A 20428-nucleotide genomic window follows, 5' to 3' on the forward strand; every position below is an offset into this window, starting at 1 on the left:
GACCGGCGGCAGGCTCCGTGGAAGGTGATAACATGAAACGTTTACCTCGAGGGGAGGGAGCCCACTGAGGTGATTGGAACCCCGCCTTTTTCTTATCCGGAAACTCGATAAAAACCAGAGCACAGCTCCTTTCTCTTTTTCTTTCGTTTTGTCCCCAAATGTCAAATGCAACTCAAAATATCATTGAACTGAAATGTTTCTCACTGATCGCGGGCGCCGCTGATCTGAATATTTCCCCATTTTTTCTTTTTACTTCACGAAAACAATACAGCAAAATGACCTTTTGATGTAGATGAAGTTCTGGTCAGGTTTGTGAATTATCTCTACAGTTTCTGTTCCCTCAGCAATATTTTCCCGTCATCTTTTTGAATACTTACAACGCTAAAAACGCAAAACAAGTAGTTTCATGGAGTCAGAACATCACGGAAAATGGTCCATACCGACCAAAGATTCCCGTTAAAGCCATTTGCCATGTTTAGCCCATATCCTGCTAAAGTTTAGCCGCTAAACTGTTCATATCATGTACAAGTATCTCTTTAAAAATTGTTATTGTATCTGCCTCAACCATATCCTCCAGCAGCTCATTCCAGGTATTCCTTCCTTATGAGTGCCTGTGCACGTGTTTGGGCAGATTCCCACCCTCCACAAAATCAGAATCAGGTTTACTATTACCGGCAAATTGGTTAACTTTGCGGCAGCAGTACGATGCGATACGTGTGTGTGTGAGAGAGAGAGAGAGAGAGAAGAAAAAAGACAATTGCGAATATATATACGTTAATTTAAATAAGTAGTGCAAAAAAAGAGGGAAAAAGTGGTGAGTTAGTGCTCGTGGGTTCAATGCCCATTCTTCCCGACGGTAACAACGAGAAGTAGGCGTGTCCTGGAGGAGGTCCTCGGTGATGTCCCCCTCCCCACCCGGTACCAGACGGTAATGCAGCCAGTCTTACCGACGCTGCGCTGGGGCTGTTGGTGCGGCACCACCAACTAGCTGGTCTATCTCGCTTCTGGACGCCCTCTCGCCGCCATCTGAGGTTCTGCCAAGAATGGTTGTATCATCAGCAAATGTAAAGGTGGAATTTGAGCTATATGGAGCTACATAGCCATAGCTGTAAAGAGAGTAGATAGAGCAGTGGGCTAAGCATATATCACTGAGGTGCACCAGTGTCTGCGAGGTGGAGATGTTATTTCCAATCCACAGCTACTGTGGTCTTCTGGTTAGGAAGTCGAGGATCTTTAGTTATACCGATACTTTTATAAGGGGGCATTGGGAGCAGACCCCAATGCAAGACACAGACACTGAAGTTGTTGTTGTTCGTCCATCGTACATCGATGAGGACCTCGACACCATTATTGATGGTGTCGAGACTAGCGTGTGACTTGGATTTAAGTGAGGAAGAGTTGCGCAGCGTCAGCCTCACTCTCTCTTCCCAATTCCCATCCGGATCCAGTGGCAAGACAGAGTCGAGACAGCAGGAGATGGGACTAGGTGCAGTGGATGACCAGGACATCTTCTGTGTCTTGTCCTGCTCTACACGTTCCACGACGCTTGCAGAGACCGCCTTCTTGACCATTGGACCTTCCATCGGTCTCGTCCGCTCAATCCACCGGAGTCTGTCTTCACATGCTGGGACACTGAAGTACTAGGAACAGGACAGGTTTATCAAGAAAGCAAGGGGAGTCAGGAAGAAACGACACTGGACATGGACAGGCCCTGGACGAGACAAAGACATCGGGCCTGGGCTAGGACTAAGACTAGGAAAGTGGGACCAGGACAAAGAACTTGGAACTAGGAGCCTGGGCTAGGACTCTGAGCCAGAGACTGAACAAGGACCCAGAACCTGGGTCTTGACTTGGGCTCAGACCCTGGATCTAGGCGAGGACAAGACGTGGCTACAGGACTGGACACTTAGAGCCTTGGACGTGGACTGGATGAGGCACTCCACAGCAGGACGTGGCTCTTGGACTGGGATTGGCTCGGCTTGGTTAGGCTCTTGGGTACAGAGCTGGGACTCCTCCTTGGAGTGCAGGGCCAGGACCCTTTCTAGGACGCAGGGCCGGGACCCTTCCTTGGACGCAGGGCCAGGATGACTGCCAAGGTAAACTGCTGAGGATTCGGATGGGAACGATCTAGCACAGGAACACAAAGCCTTGGACTTGGAGAACAGGAACACGGAAAACAGAGCCAGGACCCCTCCTTGGGAACAGGACTTAGGGCCGGGACTTTCCTTTGACACAGACACTAACCACAGGGACACAATAGACAATGGGTGCAGGAGTAGCTATTCGGCCCTTTGATCCAGCACCGCCATTCACTGTTATCATGGCTGATCATCCACAATCAGTACCCCGTTCCTGCCTTCTTCCCATATCCCTTGACTCCGCTATCTTTCATATCCCTTGACTCCGCTATCTTTAAGAGCTCTACCTAACTCTTTTTTGAAAGCATCTGGAGAATTGCCCTCCACTGCCCTCTGAAGCAGAGCATTCCAAAGATCCACAACTCTCTGTGTGAAAAAGTTTTTCCTCAACTCCGTTCTAAATGGCCTACCCCTTATTCTTAAACTGTGGCCTCTGGTTCTGGACTCCCCCAGCATCAGGAACGTGATTCCTGCCTCTAGCGTGTCCAATCCCTTAATAATCTTACATGTTTCAATCAGATCCCCTCTCATCCTTCTAAATTCCACTGTATACAAGCCCAGTCACTCCAGTCTTTCAACATATGACAGTCCCGCCATCCCGGGATTTAACCACGTGAACCTACGCTGCACTCCCTCAATAGCAAGAATGTCCTTCCTCAAATTTGGAGACCAAAACTGCACGCAGTACTCCAGGTGTGGTCTCACCAGGGCCCTGTACAGCTGCAGAAGGACCTCTTTGCTCCTATACTCAACTCCGCTTGTTATGAAGGCCTACATGCCATTAGCTTTCTTCACTGCCTGCTGTACCTGCATGCTTACTTTCAGTGACTGATGAACAAGGACACCCAGATCTCGTTGTACTTCCCCTTTTCCTAACTTGACACCATTCAGATAGTAATCTGCCTTCCTGTTCTTGCCACCAAAGTGGTAAAACCTCACTTTTATCCACATTAAACTGCATCTGCCATGCATCTGCCCACTCACCCAACCTGTCTAAGTCACCCTGCATTCTCATAACATCCTCCTCACATTTCACACTGCCACCCAGCTTTGTGTCATCTACAAATTTGCTAATGCTACTTTTAATCCCTTCATCTAAATCATTAATGTATATTGTAAATAGCTGTGGTCCCAGCACTGAGCCTTACGGTACCCCACTAGTCACTGTCTGCCATTGTGAAAGGGACCTGTTAGTCCCTACTCTTTGTTTCCTGTCTGCCAACCAATTTTCAATCCATGTCAGTACCCTGCCCCAAATACCATGTGCTCTAATTTTGCCCACTCACCTCCTATGTGGAACCTTATCAAAGGCTTTCTGAAAGTCCAGGTACACTACATCCACTGGCTCTCCCTTGCCTATTTTCATAGATACATCTTCAAAAAATTCCAGAAGATTAGTCAGGCATGATTTCCCCTTTGTAAATCCATACTGACTCGGACAGATCCTGTTACTGCTATCCAAATGTGCCGCTATTTCATCTTTTATAATTGACTCCGGCATCTTCCCCACCACTAATGTCAGGCTAACTGATCTATAATTCCCTGCTTTCTCTCTCTCTCCTTTCTTAAAAAGTGGGATAACATTACCTACCCTCTAATCTGCAGGAACTGATCCTGAATCTATAGAACATTGGAAAATGATTACCAATGCGTCCATGATTTCTAGAGCCACCTCCTTAAGTACCCTGGGATGCAGACCATCAGGCCCTGGGGATTTATCAGCCTTCAGTCCCATCAGTCTACCCAACACCATTTTCTGCCTAATATGAATTTCATCCAGTTCTTCCGTTACCCTAGGTCCTCTGGCCACGATTACATCTGGGGGATTGTGTCTTCCCTAGTGAAGACAGATCCAAAGTACCTGTTCAACTCATCTGCCATTTCCTTGTTCCCCATAATTATTTCACCAGTTTCTGTCTTCAAGGGCCCAACTTTGGTCTTAACTATTTTTTTCTTCTTCACATACCTAAAGAAGCTTTTACTATCCTCCTTTATATTCTTGTCTAGCTTACCTTTGTACCTCATCTTTTCTCCCCGTATTGCCTTTATACTTTATACTTTATTGTTGCCAAACAATTGATACTAGAACGTACAATCATCACAGCGATATTTGATTCAGCACTTCCCGCTCCCTGGATTACAAATCAATAGTAAATATAAAAAATTTAAATTATAAATCATAAATAGAAAATAGAAAAATGGAAAGTAAAGTAGTGCAAAAAAACCGAGAGGCAGGTCCGGATATTTGAAGGATACGGCCCAGATCCGGGTCCTTTTTAGTTATTTTCTGTTGCTCTTTAAAAGTTTCCCAATCCTCTGGCTTCCCACTCATCTTTGCTATGTTATACTTCTCTTTTATTTTTATACTGTCCTTGACTTCCCTTGTCAGCCATGGATACCACTTACTCCCCTTAGAATCTTTCTTCCTCTTTGGAATGAACTGATCCTGCACCTTCTGTATTATTCCCAGAAACACCTGCCATTGTTGTTGCACTGTCATCCCTGCTAGGGTACCCTTCCAGTCAACTTTGGCCAGCTCCTCCCTCATGGCTCCATAGTCCCCTTTGTTCAATTGTAATACTGACACTTCCGATTTGCTCTTCTTCCTCTCAAATTGTAGATTGAAACTTATCATATTATGGTCACTACCTCCTAATGGCTCTTTTACCTCGAGTTCTCTTATCAAATCCGGTTCATTACACAACACTAAATCAAGCATTGCCTTCTCCCTGGTTGGCTCTAGTACAATTTGCTCTAAGAATCCATCTCTGAGGCATTCCACAAACTCCCTTTCTTGGGGTCCAGTACCAACCTGATTTTCCCAGTCTACCTGCATGTTGAAATCTCCCATAACAACCGTAGCATTACCTTGGCGACATGCCAATTTTAACTCTTGATTCAACTTGTGCCCTATATCCAGACTACTGTTTGGGGGCTTGTAGATAACTCCCGTTAGAGTCTTTTTGCCCTTACAATTTCTCAGTTCTATCCATACTGACTCTACATCTCCTGATTCTATGTCGCCCCTTGCAAGGGACTGAATTTCATTCCTCACCAACAGAGCCACTCCACCCCCTCTGCCCATCAGTCTGTCCTTTCGATAGGACGTATACCCTTGAATATTCATTTCCCAGCCCTGGTCCTCTTGCAGCCATGTCTCTGTTACTCCTACAACATCATACTTGCCATTTTCCAACTGAGCCTCAAGCTCATCCACTTTATTTTTTATACTTCGTGCATTCATATATAATACATTTTTTTGGTGTGTCGGCGTGTGCGTGTGTGCGTCCATGATGATGTCTTTTTCATGGCTTTTACAAGGCGCAGAGCGAGGGAGAGACCGTGTGGTGCGCCACTCCTCACGCAGACATTTTCACAGTATTTTCCCTTTATTTTACGAGGTCGCGTTGCGATCTCGACACTCAACCCAGCATGGGTGGAAAGCGTACTTGGGGGTGGACCCGACTGGTTTCGAACCTGGGAACCTCCACTCCCGGGTCCGTGCTGATGCCATTGTGCCACCAGCCGGTCCCATATATAATGCTTTTAATCTATTACTCCCCTCACCTTTTACATCAATTCCTATTGCACTTGACACAAAGAGATAGTTCCAAACTCAACGATAGATAGTTCCTTATCTTGGCGTGGCAAGACTCCAGTCTCACTCCAGCGGTTGAACTAGATGGCGATACAGGTGAAGATGCAGGGAAGGTAACAGACGAAGATTACAAACAAAGGTTAGTGCCGAAGTAACTGTTGCAATAAACTGCCAGGGATTCAGATGGTGAGGGGAAGGGAACAGTCCAGCCCGGGAATCCTTGGTTTGCAGAGGTATTATGCGCCAGCCCAAAACGAGAATCAGCTGCCTTAATTAAGGCACCCAATGGAAGAAGGGAAAACGGGAAAACCTGGAATAAGGATCGCTGAACTGGACCGTGAACCGGAATGCAGATTTCACAGACCAGACCATGACAAAGACGTGTATTATACAAGCAATTCAATACATTCCTTACAATGCATTTTCACCACTCATGGTTCTTCCTTAAACAATGCATCATTGAAGTCTTTGAGAAGTATTTACACAGCACATAACTGTGTTCATTAATAGTTGTGTGGTCACAGAACTTTATAGTGGTGGCATTGAAATTGCATGTAATATTGCAGCTGGGAATATGCTAGTTGCCAGCATCCAGGCTGGGGCAGCTGTAAGCGTTGTCCCAACTGTAATATCAGAATCTGGGCATCAGCTCTGTCATTAACAACTCCTCACACTATCTCCTTATTCTGGTAGCAGCAAGACAATTAACAACTAAATGGGATTGCCTAGCCCCTTGTCTGTTTACTCATGTGTTAAATGTCAACACTGTTTGCTACACAGTAGCAAGTTTACGAACATCAACTGATGTGAAGTGGCAGGACCAACTCTCACTGGTTTCTTTCCATGAAGACCAAGGGGACAAATTCGACTGGGCATCATTGATAGTCATGGCACAAGCAAACATGTGGCACGCAAGAGAATTCCAAGAAGCATGGTTTTCCACAAGCATGCAGACCTTAATCACATTTATGAGCCAATGCAGGCAAAATTCCAGACCGCAATGCACGAAGTTCACCACGAAACCCATCGGCAACGTCGGAGGACACACCACAATTAACAGCGCACTGATGATGCCTCCTTGTTTGGTGATGAACTGTTTGCAAGTAAATTGCCAAGATCAGAGAACCTAACCGAAGTTGAATGAGGCTGAAGGAGTGCTAGATAGGACATACGGAGAGGTAGTTACACCCAAGGCGCAGGACACAGGAAACTAGGTGACAGTCAGGATGGGGAAAAGGGTTAAGGAGCCAGTGCAGAGTACTCCTGTGACCATCCCCCTCAACAACTGGTAGACTGCTTTGGATACTGTCGAGAGTGATGACCTAACAGAGGAACGTCACAGTGGCAGATCTCTGGCACTGATTCTGCCTCTGTGACTCAGAAGGGAAACGGGAGAGGAGGCACGCTGTGGTGATAGGGGCTTCATTAATTAGGGGAATGGACAGGAGGTTCTGTTGGTGAGAATGAGATTCCCAGATGGTATGTTGACTCACGAGTGCCAGGGTTAGGGATATCTCAGATCGAGTCCTCAGCTTTAGTGGAGGGTGAACAACCAGAAGTTGTGGTCTATGTAGGTACCAATGACATGGGTAGGATAAGTGATGATGTTCTCCATAGGAAGTTCAAGGAGTTAGGTGCTATGTTAAAGGGCAGGATCTCCAGGGTTGTGATCTCAGGATTGCGACCCATGCCAAGTGCTAGTGAGAGTAGAGCTAGGAAGATTATACAGCTTAAAACGTGGCTAGGGAGTTGGTGTAGGAGGAAGGGCATACGATTTTTGAATCATTGAGCTCTCTTCCAGAGAAGGTGGGGCCTGTTTGCATCCGAAATGAAGAGGAACTAATCTCCTAGTGGGAAGGTTTGTTAATGCTTCACTGTGTGGTTTAAACTAGAGTTGCAGGGGGAGGGGAACCAGGGTGCCAGAAGAGTTAGTGGAGCGGCTGTGAAGGCAGATATTGATAAGACCTCAGACAATGTTAGGAATCAAAAGGTTGAGCATGGTGCAACTAGTGTTCTGAGCTGCCTATATCTCAATGAAAGGGGTATCGTAGAAAAGGTGGATAATAGTGCTGGAGATGAGGTAGCTGGCTTACAAACAGAGGAAATGTCTAGTGAGGAGAGGCTGTTGATAAGGCAAACTTGCAGTTAACAGGATGAGTTGAAATGTAAAAAGTGGACAAAATCAAAAAGGGTGAATACAGGACTGAACATGTTATATTTGAATGCGCACAATATATGGAATAAGGTAGATGAACATAGCATGGTTGACAGGTATGATGTAGGCATCACGGAATCATGGCTGAAGGAAGATTATAGATGGGAGCTTAATGTCCAAGGATACACATTGCATTGAAAGGACAGGCAGGAAGGCACAGGGGGCAGCATTGCTCTATTGGTAAAAAAGAAAATCAAATCCTAAGAAAGAGGTGATGTAGGGCTGGAAGATGTTGAATCATTATGGATAGAGCTAAGGAACTATGAGGGTAAAAAGACCCTGATGGGGGTTGTATACAGACCCCAAAACAGTAGTAAGGATGTGATCTACAAATTACCACAGGAGATAGAAAATGCACATCGATAGTCATGGAGGACTTAAATATGGAGGTAGATTGGGAAAATCAGGTTGGTGCTGGATCACAGGAGGATGAAGTTCTAGAGTGCCTACAACATGGATTTTTAGAGCAGCTCATAATGGAACCCACTGGAGAATCAGCTACTCTGGATTGGGTGTTGAACCAGAATTGATTAGAGAGATTAAGGTAAAATAATCAAATTCACCCTGAAATTAAAGAAGGAGAAGCCAAAGATAGATGTATCAGTATTACAGTGGAGTAAAGGGATTTGAGGCATGAGAGAGGAGTTGATTCCAGTGACGTCATTGTTCAGAATGGCAGCTTAAATCAACAGCTCCTCTGGAAAAACGCATATTTTGCCCATTTAATCTGTGACCAAGTTATCAGAAGATTGATGCCGATAAGAGAGATAAGAAAGAGACAAATGGGGGAAACATTCAAAATGCTAATAAGAGAGAGACGAGAGAGATTACGAAAGGAGACACAGTTCCGAGTATTGTCAGAGACCGGTTGCTTTGAACCTGAACTGTTTGAAGTTTGATGGACAGGCGATACCCCAGCAGGGGGATAAAAGGAACAGGTTCGCTAAGGCAAGCGACACACCACGACACCATGAGATAACGAGACCCTGGAAAAGCAGTGTGCCCCCACAAGTTGGTGGCAATTTTGGAGGTCTTATAGCGGGACCAACCATAGACGCACAGAGTGAGAAGGTATGATCGGGGGAAACCTGGTGTGTGTGTCCACCCTTGCCTGGGTGCTGGGTTCACCGCAGAAGAACGATTGTATCCGGAACGGAGGGGTCACAGTCGGTGACCTCAGAAGACATTAAAAAGGGCTCGCGCCGAAAGCTAACTGCGAGGAATATCAAAAGTCTGTTGAATCCGATTTGAATATCAGCATTCGCGCTCTCTCTCTCTCCCCAACGGCACGACAGCGATTACTGCGAATTGAAACTGAACTGAACTCTGTGTCACTTGAGACTGATCATTTTACCCCTAGACTGCGATAGAGCTTGATAGATCCTATTATCCTAGTTCTGTGTACATGTGTGTTTATTCATTGCTAACCTGTTGCATTTATATCCTTACTGTTAGAGTACTGTGTTACTTATTTCTTTAATAAAACTTTCTTAGTTCCAGTAATCCAGACTCCAACTAAGTGGTCCATTTCTGCTGGTTTGGCAACCCAGTTACGGGGTACGTAACAAATCCATCAAATATAAGATCTTTCAAAAATATCTGTATTGATAAGGGAGGCAAGAATGGGGGAAAAGAATGGAGATAAAAAAGGCAGCACTGCAGAGCCTATGGAAGAGAGAGGTACAACGAGCAGCTCTCCTGCATGTGCACACGGCGGCGAGGCTGACGCTGGGCCTAGTGCAGGCAAAGCGGCAAATATGATAAGGATTTTGGAAGAGATAAGGGAAGTCCAAAAAGATATAAAACAGCAATTCAATGATATAAAGGCAGGACTCGCCAATGTCAATCAGAAAATAGCGTTGGCAGAGACTCGAATTGAGAAGGTGGAAGATCATGTGCAAAACATGGAACAGATACTAAGTAAGACGATAAAAATATTAAATCAACAGGAAAGTAAATTGCTTGACCAGGAGGGAAGATCGCTACAGAAAAATATCAGGATTTATAATGTTCCCAAAGGAGCAGAGGGATTGTTGATGATGGACTTTGTAGACAAGCTGCTGCAGGAAGTGCTGGAGATTCCTCAGACTGCAGAGATTGAAATTGAAAGGATGCATCGTTCCCTCATCCAGTGGCCTCCCAGAGACAGAGAAGGTAAACCGTGCTCCATAGTACTTAGATTCCTTCGATTCAAGAGCAAGGCGGAGATTCTACAAAGGGCCTGGGGTAAGAAGAGTGTTTTTTTGAACAGAACGTTATATACTTCGATCATGATTACCCCCCGGCGGTCCTACAGAAACGGAAGAAATATTCCGAAGCGAAACGAATATTAAAGCAAGAAAAGATTAAATTCCAAACTCCGTACCCTGCTAAACTGAGGGTATTTTACCAAGAAGGGATACGACTATATCAGACGGTGGAAGAGGCGACTACAGACATGAAGAATAGAGGACTGCCCATTAGTGTGGTCAAACCACGGGAAAGTCTGGCTGAGCAGTTATCCCAATCTGCTTGGGAAATAGTAAGAGAACCTAGAAAGCAGGAGACGGGAGCAGGACGAGAGAAGGATATTAGGAAGAGACTGTCAGTTCTCCGAGGGCAGCCCTCACCTCCTCCAGAAGAGTCATAAGGTTTGACTAACTTTAAAAGTGCTGATAAACTAAAAGGAAGCAAAAATAGACTGATATACCTATCTTGAGAAATACGTGTTATAATGTGGATTTTATATTACTCAATTTTTTAAAAATTCATTTATTCATTCCTCTGTCCCCACCTAAATGAGAATATATACATGGGAGGAATACACAGGGAAATCATTTCTGTGTAATGGACATAGTTTTTTTTTACTTACTTTTATAGGTACTGCAGCTGGGGCCCTCAACCCACAGGTAGGAGGGGCTATCCCCCACGGCTAGACTTTTCTTCTAGCCTAACCCAGGGTCATCTAGCGACCGCAGCCTTGGAAACACACCTTCCTTACCTTTCTTTTTATTATTCACTCTTCTTGGTTCTTATTTGTTCAGGGAGTACATCGATTAAGTTATATTCTGCAAATTTCAATGATAAACTAACAGATAAATACACTTAGAGAGTAAGAGCATATATTTTGGGTATATACCTCAAGAATAGTTGAAAAGAGATAAATATAAATATTTAATGAATGTACTGCTGGTGGCTGGTAAAAAGACCCTTACCAGGAAATGGTTATCACAGGAGAGCCCAACTTTAAATGTATGGAGGGAAATTACAATGGACATTTACAAAATAGAGAAGATAACAACATCTGTTAATCATAAGTTGGAACAGTTTTATTCATACTGGAAAAAATGGTTTAACTACATAACACCTCATAGGCCTGATTTTATTCTCACAATCAATGAATATGTTGTAAAAAAAATCACTTCCTACTCTGTACATAGTTTTCTTCTTTCGATTGTTCTTTCTTTCCTCTTCTTTCTATAAGTGTATACCTCAGATAAATATTATGTGGAGATTTGTGACAAATATGGTTATATGATATATATGTACGGTATCTGAAATACATCTTATGGAAATGTTTGATGATGAAACTCAATAAAAAATAAATTACAAAAAGAAGAGAGGAGTTGGTCAGAATTGTTTGGAAAAGAACACTGGCGGAGATGATGGCAGAACACCAATGGCTGGAATCTCCGGGGGCATTTCAGAAGGCACAGGATATATACACCCCAAAGAGGAAGAAGTATTCTGAAGGAAAGATGACACAACTGTGGCTAACAAGAGAACTTAAAGCCACCATAAAAGCCAAAGAGAGGGCATATAGTAGAGCAAAAATAAATGGGAAGTTAGAGGATTGGGAAGCTTTTAAAAACTAACAGGAGGAACCAAAAAGGTCATTAAGGTAAAGATGAGATACAAAAGTAAACTCGCCAATAGTATTAAAGAGGATACCTTCAGATACATGAAGTGTAAAAGCAAGGCAAGAGTGGATATTCGACCTCTAGAAAATGATGCTGGAGAGGTAATAACCTGGTCTCGATATATCAAGGATCTCAGATCGAGGATCTGAGGATCTAACCTGGTCCCAACATATTGATGCAGTTGTAAAGAAGGCAAGACTGCAACTATATTAGGAGTTTGAAGAGATTTGGTATGTTAACAAATACACTCAAAAACTTCTATGGATGTATCGTGGAGAGCATTCTGACAGGCTGCATCACTGTCTGGTATGAGGGGGTTGGTACTGCACAGCATGGAAAGAAGCTGCAGAGGGTTGTAAATTTAGTCAGCTCCATCTTGGGTACTAGCCTACAAAGTACCCAGGACATCTTCAAGGAGTGGTGTCTCAGGAAGGCAGTGTCCATTATTAAGGACCTTCAGCACTCAGGGAATACTGTTTTCTCATTGTCACCATCAGGTAGGAGAAACAGAAGCCTGAAGGCACATAATCAGCGATTCAGGTACAGCTTCTTCCCCTCTGCCATCCGATTCCTAAATGGACATTGAATCCTTGAACACTACCTCAATTTTTAAAATATATAGTATTTCTGTTTTTTTGCATGATTTTTAATCTAAGTGTATACTGTAAATTATTTATTATTATATTTATTTTCTCTTCTATATAATTTATTGATTGAACTGCTGCTGCTAAGTTAACAAATGTCATGACACATGCTGGTGATAATAAACCTGATTCTCTATATCTATAGTAATGGGGTACAATGAAATAACGGATAAACTGAATAAGTACTTTGCATCAGTCTTCACTGTGGAAGACACTAGTAGTATGGTGGAAATTCCAGGTGTCGGGGCATGAATTGTGTGAAGTTATCATAACTAGAGAGAAGCTTCATTGGGAAACTGAAAGGTATGAAGGTAGATAAGTCACCTGGACTAGATTCTGGAATTGTTCTGGAAGACTGGAAAATTGCAAATGTCACTCCGGTCTCTAAGAGGGAGAGAGACAGAAGAAAGGAAACTATAGGCTAGTTAGTCTGACCTCAGTGGCTGGGAAGATGTTGGAGTCAATTATTAAGGATAAGCTCTCAGAATACTAAGAGTCAGTGTGATTTGCCTGACAAATTTGTTGGAATTCTTTGAAGAAATAACAAGCAGGATAGACAAAGGAGAATCAGTTGATGTTGTGTACCTGGATTTTGAAAAGGCCTTTGACAAGGTGCCACACGAAGCTGCTTAACAAGCTAGGAGCCCATAAATTACAGGAAAGATTCTAGCATTGCTAAAGCAGTGACTGATTGACAGGAGGCAAAGAGAGGGAATGAAGAAAGCCTTTTCTGGGCTGGCTGCCAGTGACTAGTGGTGTTCCACAGGGATCTGTGTTGGGACCAATTCTTTTTACATTACATGTGAAACACCCTGTTTCCTTGGCTGCGTAAGTCTAGGGAAGACGACCTCCGACCTGCCAAACTTCAGAGATTGAGGTTCACTGGATCCCACCCCAAACCTCAGTTTGTGTGGATGCTGGGTCATTCGTTACCCTGTTACAAATTAATGCCACAAAATAATGGACAGAACACTGCATACGATTAAAGGAATTATATTTATAAATCTTAACTGAAGGGTTAGTAAAGAATAACAGAAAGAGAAGGGCCCATTCTAATTAAATAAATGTGCACAAATTGGAGCTCACCTTGAACTTCTCTGTGACTCACACACTGGGTCCTCAGTCAACGTGAATGCCCACACCACTTTCTGAACGTCGCTCGCAATCTATCTCGAACAAACAGGTCTCCCACCGGATCGTATGATACGACCGGTTCTCTCCAGCATCTTCTCTCTCCATCTCCTCTCAAACAACAGCACAAGACCAATCTTATTGTCCCTCACCTAGAAAACCTCCCGCTAATTGGATGGCACACATTCCACATCATCCCTTAACTTCAACAATAACCCAAACCGGCTGAAAGCAGAACAAACAGCTCTTACAGAACTGCACAAAATGAAATACATACAGCATAACAGTAAAAATTATGAAACAGGGGATTACATATGTTAATAATGTGGATGATGGAATTGATAGCTTTGTTGCAAAGCTTGAAGACGATATGAAGAGAGGTGGAGGGACAGGTAGTTTTGAGGAAGTAGAGAGGCTACAGAAGGACCTGGACAGATTAGGAGAATGGGCAAAGAAGAGGCAGATGGAATACAGTGTCAGGAAGTGTATGGTCATGCACTTTGGTTGGAGGGAAAATACAAAAAACTGAGGTGCGAAGGGACTTAGCAGTCCTCGTGCAGGATTCCCTTATGATTAATTTGCAGGTTGAGTCGGTGGTGAGGAAGGCAAACGCAATGTTAGCATTCATTTCAAGAGGACTAGAATATAAAAGCAAGGATGTAATGTAGAAACTTTATAAAGCACTGGTGGGGCCTCACTTGGAGTATTGTGAGCAGATTTGGGCCCTCATCTTAGATGTGCTGAAACGGGAGAGGGTGCAAATGAAGTTCACAAAAATGATTCCAGGATTGAATGGCTTGTCATATGAAGAGCCTTTGATGGCTTTGGGCCTGTATTCACTAGAATTCTGAAGAATGAGGGGTGACCTCATTGAAACCAATCAAGTAGTGAAAGACCTTAATGGAGTGGATGTGGAGAGTCTAAGACCAGAGGACTCAGCCTCAGAATAGAGCAGCATCCTTTTTAAAACAGAGTTGGGGAGGAATTTTTTTAAGCCAGAGTGGTGAATCTGTGGAATTCTTTGCCACAGGTAGCTGTGGAGGCCAATTCTTAATATATACTTAAAGCAAAGTTTGATGGATTCTTGATTGGTTAGGGCAGGACAGGATACAGGGGTGGGGAGGAGACGGAGATTGGAGCTGAGAGGAAAAATGGATCATCCATGATGAAATGGGAGAGCAGATTCAATGGGCCAAATGGCCTAATTCTGCTCCTGTATCTTATGGTCCAATAATTCTTCTAAATATGACTGTACATCACAGGCAAGATCATCTTTAATCAAGATCAGAATGGGTGCAACCACTGATAGTACTGGATTTGTATCTTGAACCGTAGATGTCTTGAATAAAAATGATGGTTCCTAGTCTCTTAACTGTGAAATTTCATTTAATTTCAGAATGTAAGAAACAAGGATAAAAAATGTAGTAACAATTCTTACATCCTCCTCTACTATCACTGATAATTTTTCAGTTATAAACTCTGGATACTGTTTTCCCTCCTTCATTCACCATTCTAAGGCCTCTGCAAACCTCCTCTTTAAATGAAACAAAGCATATACAGGAGGTGATCTCGAACACAGCACCATGTTTGGGAAGGTGTTACTAAATGGTTATTAAAAATAATGAAATAGGTGCATCAAAAGAAGGGAAGGGCATGCAGCTTCTGAAAAAGTCAAAGCAGCCTGCAAAAGAGTTGGAGACACTTCAGCAAACGGAGCAGGGTGAGTGTCTGGGTCAGCAGATGTTTTGTTCGGTGTTGCAGTCTCTCTGACACTTCCATGGGTCCTGCTGCATGGACTCAGGGGGTCTTAATATGATCCTGAATGCTCCATTGATCGCTATGAGTGAATAAGAATATTGCCCTTCTTCAAGGAGGCTTCGACCACATTCTTGAATCTTTTCCTCTGTGGTAATTCCTCCTATGTCAGATTTCAGAAAAGACTGTGTGCTTCGGCTGTCTGGTGTTGGGTTTGTGAATGATGTGGCCTGCCCAGTGCAGCTGATTGAGTGTAACTTGGACCTCATTACTAAGTCTGTTGGTTTGTGAGAGGACACCGGCATTTGTTCACGCATCCTTCCAGTGAATCTGATGCATTTTGCAGAGACTTCTATAGTTATCTTAGGAACAAATGGGAGAGTGGGCACGAAATCACTGCTGCATAGTTGACCATTAATTTCATGCCCTTCAAGACTTCAGTTGGCCAAAAGCTGTATTGGCACCTTGAAAGCAGTAGTGGATCTTATTATCAGTATCGCCTTACCTAAGAGGCATGGAAAGTGGTTCACGATTTCTGGAGTATTGCAAGCCTTCATTGTTAGAGAGCAGCACTGTGCTGTAGGTTCAGCTTGATAGAGAGCCTTGAACCTGCAGACATTGAGTGTAAACCTTCATCCTCTTATATCTGGAGGGAAGGCCCCAAAATCCTTGGCTTTGACTGCTGCTGGCGGCCGGGGCTGGGGTTGGAGCGCTTGGCAGAGATGGTGCTCGGTGCTTGGTGCTGGAGGGCTGGTCGGAGGCTCGAAGTTTTTGGACGACTCAGAGTCGGACTGTGGTCAGACATGGCAGGGAGAGTTTTCATCCTTCTCCCGTCTGCGTGAGATGTGGGACTTTCGAGAGACTTTGAACTTTTTTTTACTGTGTGCATGGCATGTTCTTCATCAAGTTATGGTATTGCTTGCACTGTTGTAACTATATGTTATAATTATGTGGTTTTTGTCAGTTTTTCAGTCTTGGTCTGTCCTGTGTTTCTATGATATCACACCGGAGGAATATTGTATCATTTCTTAATGCATGCATTACTAAATGACAATAAAAGAGGACTGCGTGTCCTCATAATCTAATAATCTAATCCTTCAATGGTTTGGAGCACAGCCTCTGCGTTCAGCCAGACACAAGCATCACTTGTCTGCTGCAATCAGCTTCTGAAATTTAGTTCTAGAGTATAGTTGTTTCAGTTTGCGCAGCTTGCCATTAGTTCTAAATGAAAGCTTGTTTGGAAGTGAAACTGTAACAGGAAGGAATATGAAAATTCTTGGAACAACGATACAGGTCTTCACCGGTGCAGTTGGCTCTTATCTGCCACCTGAAAAGGTGTACAAGCAAATCTATACATGAGGTGATGCAGAACAGATGCAATAAATGTTGTTTTGCCACTTTATGGCAGGGAAGGCTGACAAGACACTGACAGTAGAGGAGAAGGACTTATAGGAAGTTTGGAGAAGCTACTGGCTGTTGATGGAGTAGCAGCGCTTTTATAGGTGCTCCTACTCTTTTTAATTTACTGCTTCCAACTTGTTTTGAAAACTTACTTTTAAACGCAATACTGCTTTATGATGAGTTGTGCTAAAGCTACTAAAAAAGAAGAGGACCCTCTGGTAACTTTGGAATCTATTATGGGGACACTTCAGCAACATAAAAATGAACTTTCGGTGGAGTTACAGCAACTCAGCGCTGAATTTAAATGGATGGATGGAAAATTGGATGCTATTCAAAAAACTTTAAGAGAACACGATAAACAGATAAAAGAGAACGAAGATATCTTGATGGCGTTCAACGCGAAGATTGACGATCTGGAACAGGTCTGTGATAAACAGTTAAAGGTTAATGAAATATTAAGACAGGTGATTATCGACTTAGAAAATAGAAACAGAAGAAATAATCTACATGAAGTCAAGTCAAGTCACTTTTTGTTGTCATTTTGACCATAACTTCTGGTACAGTACACAGTAAAAACGAGACAATGTTTTGCAGGACCATGGTGTTACATGAATAATACAAAAACTACACTGAACTACGTAAAACAACACAAAACTATACTAGACTACAGACCTATGCAGGTCTGTATAAAGTGCACAAAACAGTGCAGGCATTACAATAAATAATAAACGAGATAATATGCACAGTAGAGGGCAGTAGGTTGGTGTCAGTCCAGGCTCTGGGTATCGAAGAGTTTGATGGCTTGGGGGAGGAAACTGTTACATAGTCTGGTCATGAGAGCCCGAATACTATGATGCCTTTTGCCAGATCCAACTGAATGTTCTTCTTATAGACCAATTTCCTTACTTAATGTTGATACTAAAATTTTATCTAAACTTTTGGCTTGTAGGATTGAAAATATTTTGCCATCTATTATTTCTGATGATCAGACTGGATTTATCAAAAATCGATACTTCCACTTTATTCGTCGTTTATTGAATATTATTTATTCTCCTTCTAAAGAGATATCGGAATGTGTGATATCCTTAGATGCTGAGAAAGCCTTTGATCGGGTTGAATGGAATTATTCATTTTAAACTTCAGAAAAATTTAACTTTGGGCCTGATTTTATTCAATGGATTAAATTACTTTTTCTGTCTCCCTCCGCTCACGTTCTTACTAACTCTCAGAATTCTGAGCCATTTAAACTTCAACGTGGAACCAGACAAGGTTGTCCTTTGAGTCCTTTGCTTTTTGATTTGGTCTTAGAACCTTTAGCTATTGCTTTCCGGGAATCTAATGATATCACTGGTATTTTAAGGAGGGGTAATACTCACAAAGTTTCTCTTTATGCTGATGACCTTTTGCCTACATTTCTAATGTGGAATCTTCTTTACCTTCCATACTTTCTTTACTTTCCTGCTTTAATCAGTTTTCAGAATATAAACTTTCGTAAGAGTGAACATTTTTCTTTGAATAATTTGGCATTAGTTAACTCTAACCTTCCTTTAAAATTGCAAGAAATCAATTTACTTATTTGGGCATAACAATTACCAGGAATTATAAATTCCTTCTGAAAGAAATTTTTTTTACACTTCTGAATTATGTTAAGAAGGCACTATCAAATTGGTCACCCCTCTCTTTATCATTGATTGGGCAAATTAATTCTATCAAAATGAATATTTTGCCTACATTTTTATATTTATTTCAGGCCGTACCTGTTTTTATTCCTAAATCCTTTTTTGATTCTCTTGATTCTATTACACCTTCGTATATATGGAAAAATAAAATTTCTCGGTTAAATAAAGTTCATCTTCAAAAAGCTGAAAAGAATGGAGGTTTAGCTTTACCCAATTTTAGGTTTTATTACTGGGCATTCAACATACAGTATCTTACATTTTGGTTATATTATATTAATCCAGAGGACTGTCCAGTCTGAGTTTCTTTAGAAGCTAATTCTGTTAATAAATTTTCTATCATTTCTCTTCTTGGATCCTCAATTCCTTTATCTTTAAGTAATTTAACTGATAATTTTGTAGTTAAACACACCTTGAGGATTTGAGTACAATTTAGAAAATATTTTGGTTTATTGAGTTTTTCACTTTTAAATCCCATTTCTTCTATTTTTTTAAAACCTTCTATGACTGATGTAGTTTTTAAAGAGTGGAATAGATTGGGTATTAAATGTTTTCAGGATATGTTTGTTGGAGGTGGTCTCTCTTCATCTGAACAATTGCCAGCTAAGTATAGCCTACCCAAAACCCACTTCTTTCGATATTTACAAATTAGATACTTTTTGCATTCTCCAGTACATACATTTCCTAAGAGTCCAGATAAGAATTTACTTGATACAATTTTTAAATTGAAACCCTTCCATAACGGATCTATATCTAATATTTATGGTATGTTGTTGGGAATGAGAAATATTCCTTTAGACAAAATTAAAAATCTCTGGGAACAAAATTTACAGATTCCAATTTCTGAGGATACTTAGAATGAAATTTTTAAATTGGTTAATACCTCATCGCTATATGCCTGTCATTCCCTTCTACAATTTAATGTGGTTCATAAGGCCCACATGACTAAAGATAAGCTCTCTCGTTTTTATTCGGATGTATCTCCCTATTGTGATAGATGTAACAATCGAGAACCTTCACTAATCCATATGTTTTGGACTTGTCCGAGTCTTGAAAAATATTGGAAGGAAGTGTTCCAAACTTTTTTGGTGCTTTTTAAAGTAAATTTTAAACCTAATCCTTTGACTGCCTTATTTGGTATTGTTGGAGGAAACGATATTATTTTGGAGTCACATAATTTACATATTTTGGCCTTTATGTCTCTTATAGCCAGGAGGGCATTGTTGCTTGTGGAAGGATGCCTCCGCCTACTTATACTCATTGGTTAAATGATGTTATGTCATGTTTAAATTTAGAGAAGATTTGGTGTTCAATTTCTGAACCTAGACAAGATTTTTTAACATTATGGGGACATTTTTTGAATTATTTTCAAAATCTTTGATTTGCTATTAAGCACAGATATTGGCTAACAATATGTTTTATTATATGATAAGGATTTTTTTTTAAACCAATCAGTTGTTTTTTTTCCCTGGTAGTGGGTCTGGATTTTTTTTGTATAATAAAAATCTTTTCAATATTATGTTTAAATTTAATGTATACAGATATGGGGTAATGAAACTATATTTGTGATTCCAATAATTGTAATCGATATATATTATATATCTTACTGTACTCTATTCTTTTATGTAAGAAATCAATAAAAATATTGAAAAAGAAAGGAAATTTAATGCTGGTGCATCACAAAAAGTTGTCAGTTTTGTTTTCCTAGACAAATGGCTTTTATAGAAACATCATTCTGCAGTATCAAATGCAGTGGGTCCAGAATAACATTAAGGCACCTTTGCCAGATATGTCCATTTGTATGAAACCGCTCCTTACTGGTCAAGCATTGATACACTGTGAATGAAGCAGGGTTAAACAGTGGGTTCATAGGAGTACCTTCCCTCAAGTACAACTGGTCTCAGTTATTGCATGCATACACCAGCATAACAAATTCTGCTCTGTAAAATTCTCATATGAAATACTCAATGT

Source organism: Mobula hypostoma, chromosome 14 (assembly GCF_963921235.1).
Source record: "Mobula hypostoma chromosome 14, sMobHyp1.1, whole genome shotgun sequence".
In the NCBI taxonomy this organism is placed as follows: Eukaryota; Metazoa; Chordata; class Chondrichthyes; order Myliobatiformes; family Myliobatidae; genus Mobula; species Mobula hypostoma.